Source organism: Chelonoidis abingdonii, chromosome 1, assembly GCF_003597395.2.
Source record: "Chelonoidis abingdonii isolate Lonesome George chromosome 1, CheloAbing_2.0, whole genome shotgun sequence".
Taxonomy (NCBI): Eukaryota; Metazoa; Chordata; order Testudines; family Testudinidae; genus Chelonoidis; species Chelonoidis abingdonii.
In genome coordinates, this window is record NC_133769.1 from 324,609,163 (window position 1) to 324,621,265 (window position 12,103).

The 12,103-nt window shown below is 38.5% G+C and overlaps 1 protein-coding gene across 3 annotated transcripts in view; it reads left to right on the plus strand.

Moving 5' to 3' along the window:
* The window catches only part of LOC116825756 (uncharacterized), a 115,539-nt gene that overhangs the window by 11,142 nt on the left and 92,294 nt on the right, over window positions 1-12,103 (plus strand). The window contains exon 1 of one of the 3 annotated variants that reach the window (XM_075061646.1): window positions 762-1,893. The exons of the other annotated variants lie outside the window; for them this stretch is intronic. The gene's annotated coding sequence lies outside the window, so the exon portion shown is untranslated. Of the gene's footprint in view, window positions 1-761; window positions 1,894-12,103 lie in introns of those variants that run through there. 3 annotated transcript variants of the gene reach the window in all.

The window sequence follows — 12,103 nt, forward strand, 5'->3', positions numbered from 1 at the left end:
CAACTCCAGACTGCTACCAGTCAGTCGCAAATCAATTTGAAGTCGGGAAGCCTACTACTGGGGCTGTGTTAAGACAAGTGTGTAGGGCCATTGGTTGCATCCTTCTAAGAAGGACTGTGACTTTTGGAAATGTGCATGAAATAGTGAATGGCTTTGCGACAATGGGATTCCCTAGCTGAGGTGGGGTGATAGAACATAAGAATGGCCATGCTGGATTGGACCAATGGTCCATCTAGCTCAGTATCCTGTCTTCTGACAGTGGCCAATGCCAGGTGCCTCAGAGGAAATGAACAGAACAGGTAATCATGAAGTGATCCATACCCTTTTGCCCATTCCCAGCTTCTAGCAATCAGAGGCTAGGGACACTTCAGAGCATGGTTTTGCATCCCTGCCCATCCTGGCTAATAGGTGAGTGACCCCTAGTTCACTCACTGAGAAGGAGTAAATAACACTTCCTTATTTACTTTCTCCACACTAGTCATGATTTTATAGACCTCTATCGTATCCCCCCTTAGTCGTCTCTTTTCCAAGTGGAGAAGTCCCAGTCTTATTCATCCTGATACGGACGCCACTCAATACCCCTAATAATTTTTGTTGCCCTTTTCTGAACCTTTTCCAAGTCCATTATACCTTTTTAGAGATGAGGCGACCACATCTGCACGCAGTATTCAAGATATGGATGTGCCATGGATTTATAGAGAGGTAATATGATATTTTCTGTCTTATTAGCTATCCCTTTCTTAATGATTCCCAACATTCTGTTCACTTTTTTGACTGTTACTGTACATTGAGTGGATGTTTTCATAAACCTATCCACGATAACGCCAAGATCTCTTTCTTGAGTGGTAACAGCTAATTTAGACCCCATCATTTTATATGTATAGTTGGGATTATGTTTTCCAGTGTGCATTACTTTGTATTTATCAGCCATAAACTTCATCTGCCATTTTGTTGCCCAGTCACCCAGTGAAGGGCAGTCTCCTGGTGTAGGTTCTTACATCTGTGTGTAACTCCAGATGTCATTTTGGAAGCTGTCCGAATGGGTATAGTGAATGAAGTACTGAGATGGGCCAGGAAGATGCAAGGAATGTGTGAGAGGAGTTTGGGCAGGGCATGGAAAGCAGTTCTATATGGGCTGTAGGGGTGGGGGTGAACACTCGTGTATTCTGCCTGCAGTGCGATTAGGGACTTCAATATTTCCGTTTGCTCCTCCATCACTTTTATCATCTGCCTCTGGCCCACTAAAATTCTTTCCTGTCTCTCCTTCCTTTCTTACCTATTTTATTATTTTAATTTACAGTCTTTCTCCATGCCCTGTGTTCTTGTTTTTTGGCATCTGAGGATTGAAGCACCTCTAGGAACACCTTGCTCCACCTTGGTTGTTTCCTTATCTGGCAGAGGTATTTCACTGATGTGTCGGGGATTCCCCTGAAAGCCACATCTGCAGAAGCACAAGAAACAGTAAATTCTAGTATGATGGTTAGTGCATTGAATCATTACAATAAAATACACCTCTTTTTCACTGTCCCTTGGCAAGCGTGCAGCTTTGCGAAAGCCCTAAAGATGGTGAGTTTGGCCTAGGGTGTGTGTGCTCAAGATAGGGAAAAGGATCTTGGTGGTTTTCTAAGGGGATCACTGCAAGTGACTACAGACAAAACTGTAAATTAAGCTACAGTTTTCCACAGGCATGGGTCTTTGAAGCCGATATCTCATTCTGAGGGTATGCTGGAGATTTACTCTTGCTTGTGTGCGGCCTCTGACTGGGTCCCTCTGCTGCTTGCCTGTGTGCTGCTTGGGTCCCTGTACAAATGATTACCAATAAACGTGGGAAAGTTTCCTACAGTGGGGGAAGGAAAAAAACAGCTCTGCCAAGGAGCCTTCAGCAGAGGATTGGTGGGTACCTCCAGGAAAGTTTCCTAGAGATCTCTCTGGAGAATTCCCGTGAAATCTCAGCATGCATTAACACACCATTCCACCCCACAGCATACCTGCACAGAGGAATGTGAAGCATATGCAAACACAGCTAGTCTTCTACATATCTATCCCTTAACCCACTTCTAGCATATAACAAAGCAAAGGGCAGCTCTACTTCATATGAGCAAGCAACATCAACTCAAAAAGATCACTCTCCTCTGTCTTGTGTGCCAGAGAAAGAGTACTGGACTGGCTTGAACCCTCCTGGGTCCTGGCTCACCACGTACTGGATGACCCTGTCACCTGTCCCATCTTATCCTCCAACTCAACCTTTTCGTCCACCACTTCATCTTCGGGGTTCATTCCATTGTCCACTGTTTCCACCCTACCCCTGAAGTATCCACAGGGCTCTTGGTGGTGGAGATGGGGTCACTGCCAAGGATAGCGTCCAGCTCCTTATGGAATTGGCAGGTCTTCAGCACAGCACCACAGTGACAGTTTGATCCCTTGTCTACTGGTATGCCTGCTTCAGCTCCTTTATATTCGCACAGCATTGATGCGTGTCCCATTTGTACCCCCATCCAACATGCTACAAGTAATCTACCATCGGTTTCAAAGTTCCTACAGCTGGTGTGGAGCTGGAACTGCACAGCCTCTTTTTTCAACAGAGCCAGCAGATCCAGCAATTCAGGTGTGTGACAAGCAGGGGAGCATTTGCTGCGTAGAGCTGTCATGGTCAGCTGGGAAGATGCGATGTGGCCCTCCATGCCAAGCAAATTGGAAGTGGAATTTCAAAAATTTCTGGGCTTTTAAAGGGGGAGGGTCTGATGCCTGGTCTGGTGCAGGGAAACAGAGTTCTAACTACTCCTGGAGGTTATTTACAGTGACATAACCAAGCACAGTGTCTACAATGACACTTTGTCAATCTGCCACAAAAAGTTCTACGTCTCTCGCCAAGGTAGTTTTATTTTGTCAGCAAAGCAGTAGAGTTTTGTCAGCAGAAGGAGCATTGTAGTGTGTACATCTCCACTGTTTTCCTGACGAAAGCTGACTTTTGTCAACAGAAGTCTGTAGTGTAGACAATTCCTGAGAGTAGCAGTAAGATGATGAAAGGATAAGAATGAGAGACAAGGAAGTAGCTAAAATTTGTAGCTCAGTTTTAAGTATATTTTGTTTTTGCTTCTGTTTCTATTTAAGCATTGGCTCTTTAATATTTGTTTTGCTGTTTCATGCCTGTTGCAAGTTACATATTTTTATTTTTTTATCCCCTTACTTACCTTAATAATAACCTTTAGTAATAAAACTAATCTATCTTTTAATCCCACACCTGAGCCATTCTTTTTAGGTGACAAATCTGAGGAACTGTCCCAGATTGAGGTGTTAGTTGAGGAGTTTTTGGAACAAATTGATAAATTAAACAGTAATAAGTCACCAGGATCAGATAGTATTCACCAAGAGTTTAGAAGGAACTCAGATGTGAAATTGCAGAATGATTAACTGTGGTATGAAACCTACATTTAAATCAGCTTCTGTACCTGATGACTGGAGGATAGCTAATTTTTTTTTAAAAAGGTTCCAGAGTTGATCCTGGGATTACAGATCAGTAACCCTAATTTCAGAACCAGGCAAATTAGTTGAAACTTTACTAAAGAACAGAATTATTAGACACATAGATGAACCCAGTTTGTTGGCGAAGAGTCAGCATGGCCTTTGTAAAGGGGAAATCATGCTTCATCAGTCTACTAGAATTCTTTGAGGGAGTTAAGAAGCATGTGGACACTGGTGACCCAGTGGATATAGTGTACTTAGACTCTCAGTAACCGTTTGATAAGGTCCCTCACCAAAGGCTCTTAAGCAAAGTAAGCTGTCATGGCATAAGAGGGAAGATGGTCTCATGGATCATTAACTGGTTAAAAGATAGGAAACAAAGGGCAGAAAAAAATGGTTAGTTTTCAGAATTGGGAGAGGTAAAAAGTGGTGTCCCCCAGGCGTCTGTACTGAGAGCAGTGCTATTCAACATATTAATAAATTATCTGAAAAAAGGGTAAACCATGAGATGGAAAAATTTGCAGATGAAACAAAATTACTTAAGATCATTAAGTCCAAACAGACTGAAAAGTAATATATATTGGAAAACATAATCCCAACTATACATACAAAATGAAGGGGTCAAAATTAGCCCTTAACACTCAAAAAAGAAATGTTGAAGTCATTGTGGATAGTTCTCTGAAAACATCTGCTCAATGTGGAACAGCAGTCAAAAAAGCCAACAGAACATTAGGAACCATTAGGAAATGGATAGAAAATAAGACAGAAAATATCATAGTGCCTCTGTAAGAAACCATGATATGCCCACATCTTGAATACTGCATGCAGAAGTGGTCACTCTATCTCAAAAAAGATATATTGGAATTGGAAAAGGTACAGAAAAGGGCAACAAAAATTATTAGGGGGTATGGAACAGCTACCATATGAGGAAAGATTAAAAAGATTGGGACTTTTCAGCTGGGAAAAAAGACGAGTAAGAGGAGATATGATAGAGGTTTATAAAATATTGACGGGGGTGGAGAAAGTAAAGAAATATTTACGCCTTCACACAACATAAGAACTAGGGGTCACCCAATGAAATTAATAGGCAGCAGGTATAAAACTAACATAATGAAGTATTTCTTCACACAACACACAGTCAATATGTGGAACTCATTGCCAGGGAATGTTATGAAGGCCAAAACTATAACAGGGTAAAAAAACAAGCTGGATAAATTCATGGAGGATAGGTTCATCAGTGGCTATTAGCTAAGATGGTCAGGGATTCAACTCCATACTCTAGATATCCCTAGCCACTGATTGCTAGAAACTGGGAATGAATGACAGGAGATGGATCACTTGATGATAACCTGTTCTGTTCATTCACTCTGAAGTACCTGGCATTGGCCATTGTCAGCAGACAGGATACTGGGGTAGATGGACCATTGATTAGATCCGGTATAGCCATTCTGATATTCTTAGGTCTCCAAGGTTATGTAAGTCAGTCCCCTTGCAAAATGCATCTTTCAGTATTTTAAACCTACTTTAATATTATATGAAGTTTTAATTAAATATTTGAATTAGGGCTGTGAAATGATTGATTAATCACGCGATTAAAAAAATTGCGCTGTTAAACAGTAATAATATATCATTTATTTAAATATTTTTGGATGTTTTCTACATTTTCAAATATTGATTTCTGTTACAACACAGAATACAAAGTGTTTAATGCTCACCTTATATTTATTTTTATTACATATATTTGCACTGTAAAAAACAAAAGAAATAGTGTTTTTCAGTTCACCTAATACAAGTCGTGTAGTGGAGTATCTTTGTCATGAAAGTTGAACTTGCAAATGTAGAAAAAAATACATTAAAAAATGAAACAATGTAAAATTTTAGAGCCTACAAGTCCTATCAGTCCTACTTCTTATTCAGCCAATTGCTCAGACAAACAAGTTTGTTTACATTTGCAGAAGGTAATGCCTCCCACTTCTTGTTTACAATGTCACCTGAAATTGAGAACAGGTGTTTGCATGGCACTGTTGTGATTGGTGTCACAAGATATTTACGTGCTAAAGATTTCTATGTTCCTTCGTGCTTCAGCCACCTTTCCAGAGGACTTGTATCCATGCTGATGATGGGTTCTGCTCGATAACAACGATCCAAAGCAGTATGGACTGAAGCATATTCATTTTCATCATTTGAATCTGATGCCATCAGCAGAAGATTGATTTTCTTTTTTGATGGTTTGGGTTCTGTAGTTTCCACATCAGAATGTTGCTCTTTTAAGACTTCTGAAAGCATGTTCCACACCTCATTCCTCTCAGATTTTGAAAGGCAGTTCATATTCTTAAACCTTGGGTCGAGTGCTGTAGATATCTTTAGAAATTTCACACTAGTACGTTCTTTGTAGTCTGTCAGATCTGCAGTGAAAGTATTCTTAAAATGAGCAACATGTGCTGGGTCATCATCCGAGACTGGTGTAACATGAAATATATGGCAGAATGCGGGTAAAACAGAGCAGGCGACATACAGTTCTCCCCCAGGGAGTTCAATCACAGATGTAATTAACGCATTTTTTTTTTTTAACAAGCATCATTAGCATGGAAGCAAGTCCTCTGGAAAGGTGGCCGAAGCATGAAGAGGCATACGAATGTTTAGCGCACCTGGCACGTAAAGACCTTGCGATGGTGGCTACAACACTGCCATGCCGACTCCTGTTTTCACTTTCAGGTGACATTGCAGTTAAGAAGTGGGCAGCATTATCTCCCATAAATGTAAGAAAATTTGTTTCTCTTAGCAATTGGCTGAACAAGAAGTAGGACTGAGTGGACTTGTAGGCTGTAAAGTTTTACATTGTTTTGTTTTTGAGTGCAATTATGTTAAAAAAAAAAATCTATGTTTGTAGTTGCACTTTCATGACAAAGAGATCGCACTGCCGTACTTGTATGAGGTGAATTGAAAATTGACCAGGACAGTGATATTGACAATGAAACTCTAAGGGAGATTAGAGAGGCTATCAAAATAAATAACTCAGTAATATTGGGGGATTTCAATTATCCCCATATTGACTGGGTGTATGTCATCTCAGGATGAAATGGAGAGACAACATTTCTTGATACTTTAAATGACTGCTTCTTGGAGCAGCTGGTACAGATTCCACAAAGGGAGAGGCAATTCTTGATTTAGTCCGGAGTGGAGCATAGCATCTGGTCCAAGAGGTAACTATAATAGGACCGCTTGGAAATAGTGACCATAATATAATAACATTTAACATCCTGTGGTGGGAAGAACATCTCAGCAGACCAACACTGTGGCATTTAATTTCAGAAAGGGGGAACTATGCAGAAACGAGGAGGTTAATTAAACAGAAATTAAAAGGTATAGTGACTAGAGTGAAATCCCTGCAAGCTGCATGGACACTTTTCAAAGACTCCATAATAGAGGCCTAACTTCAGTGTGTACCCCAAATTAAAAAACACAGTAAAAGAACTAAAAAAGAGTCACCGTGTCGTAACAACCAGATAAAAGCAGCAGTGAGAGATAAAAATGCATCTTTTAAAAAGTAACACCAATATTTAAAAAGGGCTCTAGAGGTGATCCTGGCAATTACAGACCGGTAAGTCTAACATCAGTAGCGGGCAAAATAGTTGAAACTGTAGTAAAGAGTAAAATTGTCTGACACATAGAAGAACCAAAATTGTTGGGCAAAGGTCAACATGGTTTCTGTAAAGGGAAATCCATGTCTTACTAATCTATTAGAGTTCTTTGAAGGGGTCAACAAACATGGACAAGGAGGATCCAGAGGACATAGTGTACTTAGATTTCCAGAAAGACTTTGACAAGGTCCCTCACCAAAGGCTCTTAAATAAATTAAGTTGTCATGGGATAAGATCCTTTCATGGATTGAGAACTGATTAAAAGACAGGGAACAAAGGGTAGAAATAAATGGTAAATTTTCAGAATGGAGAGGGGGAGCTAGTGGTGTTCCCCAAGGGTCAATCCTAAAACCAATCCTATTAAACTTATTCAAAAATGGTCTGCAGAAAGGGGTAAACAGTGAGGTGGCAAAGTGTGCAGATGATACTAAATGGCTCAAGGTAGTTAAGACCAAAGTAGACTGTGAAGAACTTCAAAAAGATCTCACAAAACTAAGTGATTGGGCAACAAAATGGGAAATGAAATTTAATGTGGATAAATGTAAAGTAATGCTCAGACACATAGAAGAACATAAATTGTTGGGCAAAAGTCAACATGGTTTCTGTAAAGGGAAATCATGTTCTTACTAATCTATTAGAGTTCTTGAAGGGGTCAACAAACATGTGGACAAGGGGGATCCAGTGGACATAGTGTACTTAGATTTTCCAGAAAGCCTTTGACAAGGTCCCTCACCAAAAGCTCTTATGTAAATTAAGTTTGTCATGGGATAAAGAGGGAAGATCCTTTCATGGATTGAGAACTGGTTAAAAGACAGGGAACAAGGGTAGGAATAAAAATGGTAAAATTTCAGAATGGAGAGGGTAACTAGTGGTGTTCCCCAAGGGTCAGTCCTAGGACCAATCCTATTCAATTTATTCATAAATGATCTGGAGAAAGGGGTAAACAGTGAGGTGGCAAAGTTTGCAGATGATACTAAACTGCTCAAGATAGTTAAGACCAAAGCAGACTGTGAGAACTTCAAAAAGATCTCACAAAACTAAGTGATTGGGCAAACAAAATGGCAAATGAAATTTAATGTGGTTAAATGTAAAGTAATGCACATTGGGAAAAATAACCCCAACTATACATAACAATGATGGGGGCTAATTTAGCTACAACTAATCAGGAAAGAGATCTTGGAGTCATCGTGGATAGTTCTCTGAAGACGTCCATTGCATGTGTGCAGTTTGGCAGTCAAAAAAGCAAACAGGATGTTAGGAATCATTAAAAAAAGGATAGAGAATAAGATGGAGATATATCTTATTGCCCTTATATAAATCCATGGTACGCCCACATCTTGAATACTGTGTACAGATGTGGTCTCCTCATCTCAAAAAGATATACTGGCATTAGAAAAGGTTCAGAGAAGGACAACTAAAATGATTAGGGGTTTGGAACAGGTCCCATATGAGGAGATTAAAGAGGCTATGACTTTTCAGCTTGGAAAAGAGGAGACTAAGGGGGAATATGATAGAAATATATAAAATCATGAGTGGTGTGGAGAAAGTGAATAAGGAAGAGTTATTTACTTGTTCCATAATATAAGAACTAGGGGCCACCAAATGAAATTGGTGGGCAGCAGGTTTAAAACAAATCAAAGGAAGTTTTTTTTCACACAGCGCACAGTCAACCTGTAGAACACCTTACCTGAGGAGGTTGTGAAGGCTAGGACTATAACAGGGTTTAAAAGAGAATTAGATAAATTCATGGAGGTTAAGTTCATTAATGGCTATTAGCCAGGATGGGTAAGTAATGGTGTCCCTAACCTCTGTTTGTCAGAGGGTGGAGATGGATGGCAGGAGACAGATCACTTGATCATTACCTGTTAGGTTCACTTCCTCTGGACACCTGACATTGGTCACTGTCAGTAGAGAGGATACTGGGCTGGATGGACCTTTGGTCTGGCCCAGTATGGCCATTCTTATGTTTTGGTTATCATTTTTACAGTGCAAATATTGTAATAAAAGTAATATAAAATGAGCACTGTACACTTTGTATTCTGTGTTGTAGTTGAAATTTATATTTGAAAATGTAGAAAAACATCCCAAAATATTTAATAAATTTCAATTGGTATTCTATTGTTTAGCAGTGCGATTAAAATTGCGATTAATCACAATTAATTTTTTTGAGTTAATTGCATGTTACCTGTAATTAATCAACAGCCTTAATTTTAATCTATTTGTTATGATAGTTTTAATTGTGCTGTAGTCAGAGTTTTGGCTGGGGGTAACCAATACATGGAAAATAAAATAATTTATTGTGTTTCTGGGATTGCAGGACTTTTGTGCCATTGTCAATGTTGACTTTAGCAAATAGGAGAATACAGTAGAATTTGCTCGATATGTACCAGTACAACATAAAATGCTATGTCAATTGTACATAACGACACTGTAAAATTTAAAATAAAAACGAAGGTCCCACGTTTAGCCTTGCAGGGAGACTTGTTGAAGTCATTGGGGCTCCACAGAGGTGTATGAATATGGCTGTATGCAGCCAGTTGGTGGATTGTGGCCTAGCTATCTACTTGCTGTTTCATTAAGGTAGGTACTTTCTCTTTAAGATGGGAGATACTTTTGTTTATAAGAATCTACTGAATTGTCAGTTATTGCTTGGGGATAATAGCTACACCTGAAGTACATGTGTTTTATACAGTAAGTGAATAATATGGAAGCCGGATCTCATTTCCAAATGCAGAATATCTTCAGCTGAATAAGATTATTAGCTACTTGTCTGAAATCATGGCTTCCTGACTTGGAATGTAGTATCTATAGAAGAAATGTTTGTGGGGGGGAGGAATGAAGTGTTGTCAGGCATGGGCAAAACTCACGATTTACCTCAAAATTGTTAAAAAGGCATCAGTACTCCGAGCTTTGTTTGCCCAGGAGGAAACTTGTGTTCAAATTCTTATATGTTATATCCCAAACCGGCCCAACAAATCTTTTGCTAAAGGAAAAAAATATTCCACTCAGTTTACTGTTGAACAATTTGAACAAAAAGTATATGTCATTATACATTTAAAATGTAATGTCATGAATTGTATTACATATGTTGATTAAGATGTTTATGTAACCCTATCTCTGGGGGTGGGGGAAGAAACAAAATTGTTCTTAGCACAATCTTGATCATGCTACCTGGAACTTGGATCATTAGTAAATTTTGGGCTTCATTATTCTTAATACCATTATAAATTGCTGTGTTAGGACACTATAAATGCTTAAGTAATATAAATTATACGCAGATTAGGTACTGTGTTATGAGCTTTATCTTCATGATTGATCTGGCAGAGTGGGGTGTCAGATTCCTTCTGTTGAATTTTTAATGAAGATGTGTGGTTTTGTGACTGGTCTACAATGTTAGTTTATATACTACTTATGATCCACAACCAGTCTCTTGCCAGTGGGTTGTGTACACAAAGTTAGAAAACAGAACTGTGTAATAACAAAACTTTTAACTGGTAAAGTTACTGCAAATTTTTATGGACAGGCATGATAATTGAAAGTGCAAATGGACACACTTATGCTTCTACGATATTTGTGATTGGGCGTGTTCTCCTCCTTTCCTGATCTCTAAGCTGTAGGACATCCCAGAATACAAGACCACACATGCTGCTCTATTTCTTCTCCTCTGGCTACTCTGTCTCCTTTTGAGGCAATACAGCATATAGCTGCCTAGATTTCCCAGAATTCACTGATACAGATATCAGTGTGATAGTTGTGGATATGTGTTGGTAGTGGCAGAAAGGACTGTTGTGTACATACAAATTTAACCATGTTTACTTGAAACCTGTTAAAGTAATAGTGGGTCTAAGAAGTGGCAGATAAATATGAATATATTAAGAAGTCTCATTCTGCCCAAGGGTTGAGATTTTGATTGTGCTGGTGAGCTAGCAGATAATTCTGTTCCTATAACTGAGCTGTAATAAATCAACCTTGCTCATTCACAAATATGTTTTGGCATGACTAAGCAATATTTTAATGAATTTTGGATAAAACAAAAGTTTCTTAATTTTAGTTCTAGTCAGAATTTAAAAATTGAAAAGAATAAAATCATTCATATAAAAATTGAGACCTCTTCTGTAATGGCTTATTTATCATGCTAGTTGATGACAACATTAGATAAAAATACAGAATTATAAAAATGTGTGTATACTAGATTTTGGTGACACTGAGTGATATGTTTTCCCAAGACAGAACTGCTTTTGCATTACTGATTTGTATATTTGAGATTGCAGTAGCATTTCTGGTGAAAATAAAATGCATATTCATGATGGTCCCATTCCCTTAAAAAGAACTGCACAGACAGACCTCCAATGGCTTCAGTGGGACTAGATAGTGTTACATTGGCAGATTGTGGCCTTAATTATGTACATACTGTTCTTCTGATGGGTCCTACAGGAGTTGCAGAAGGCACTTGATGGATTTGTTTTGGGGATGATATGGCTTTTATAAAAATAATAATTTCTTGCCTCTGTATGTTTGAAATGTGAAATAATTAAGTGTTAGGATGTCTGAATGAAAAATTAGTAGTATTAAATGAATCCAATCCATGATACAATACCAAACTGGCATTGACAAATTTTAAAAGAAAATGTTTAAAGTGGAGAGGGAGGTGAGGTGGTTTAGGAGAATAGATTTGTAAGAGAAAAGGTAAAGGAAGGAAGAGCAACAAAAGGAGAACGATTTATGTTATATGAATTTCTGCTATTTTCTCTTTTTTTCTTCACCATTTCTTTAAAGCTTTTAAAGAAACTATTGTCAGCCAAGATTGTTTAATGAATAGAAGTGTTGGCAGGTTTTATTTTAAATTAAAAAATACTGTGCATCAAATAATTATGAAATGTGAATGCTTAATTATTAAAATTAAGATATTTAATTTTTTGGCATTAGGGAGTGATAGTGTGGTGATTAGATTTAGTGTTACATTGATGGAGGAATGACTGCTCTTCCCCCCCCCCCCCCCC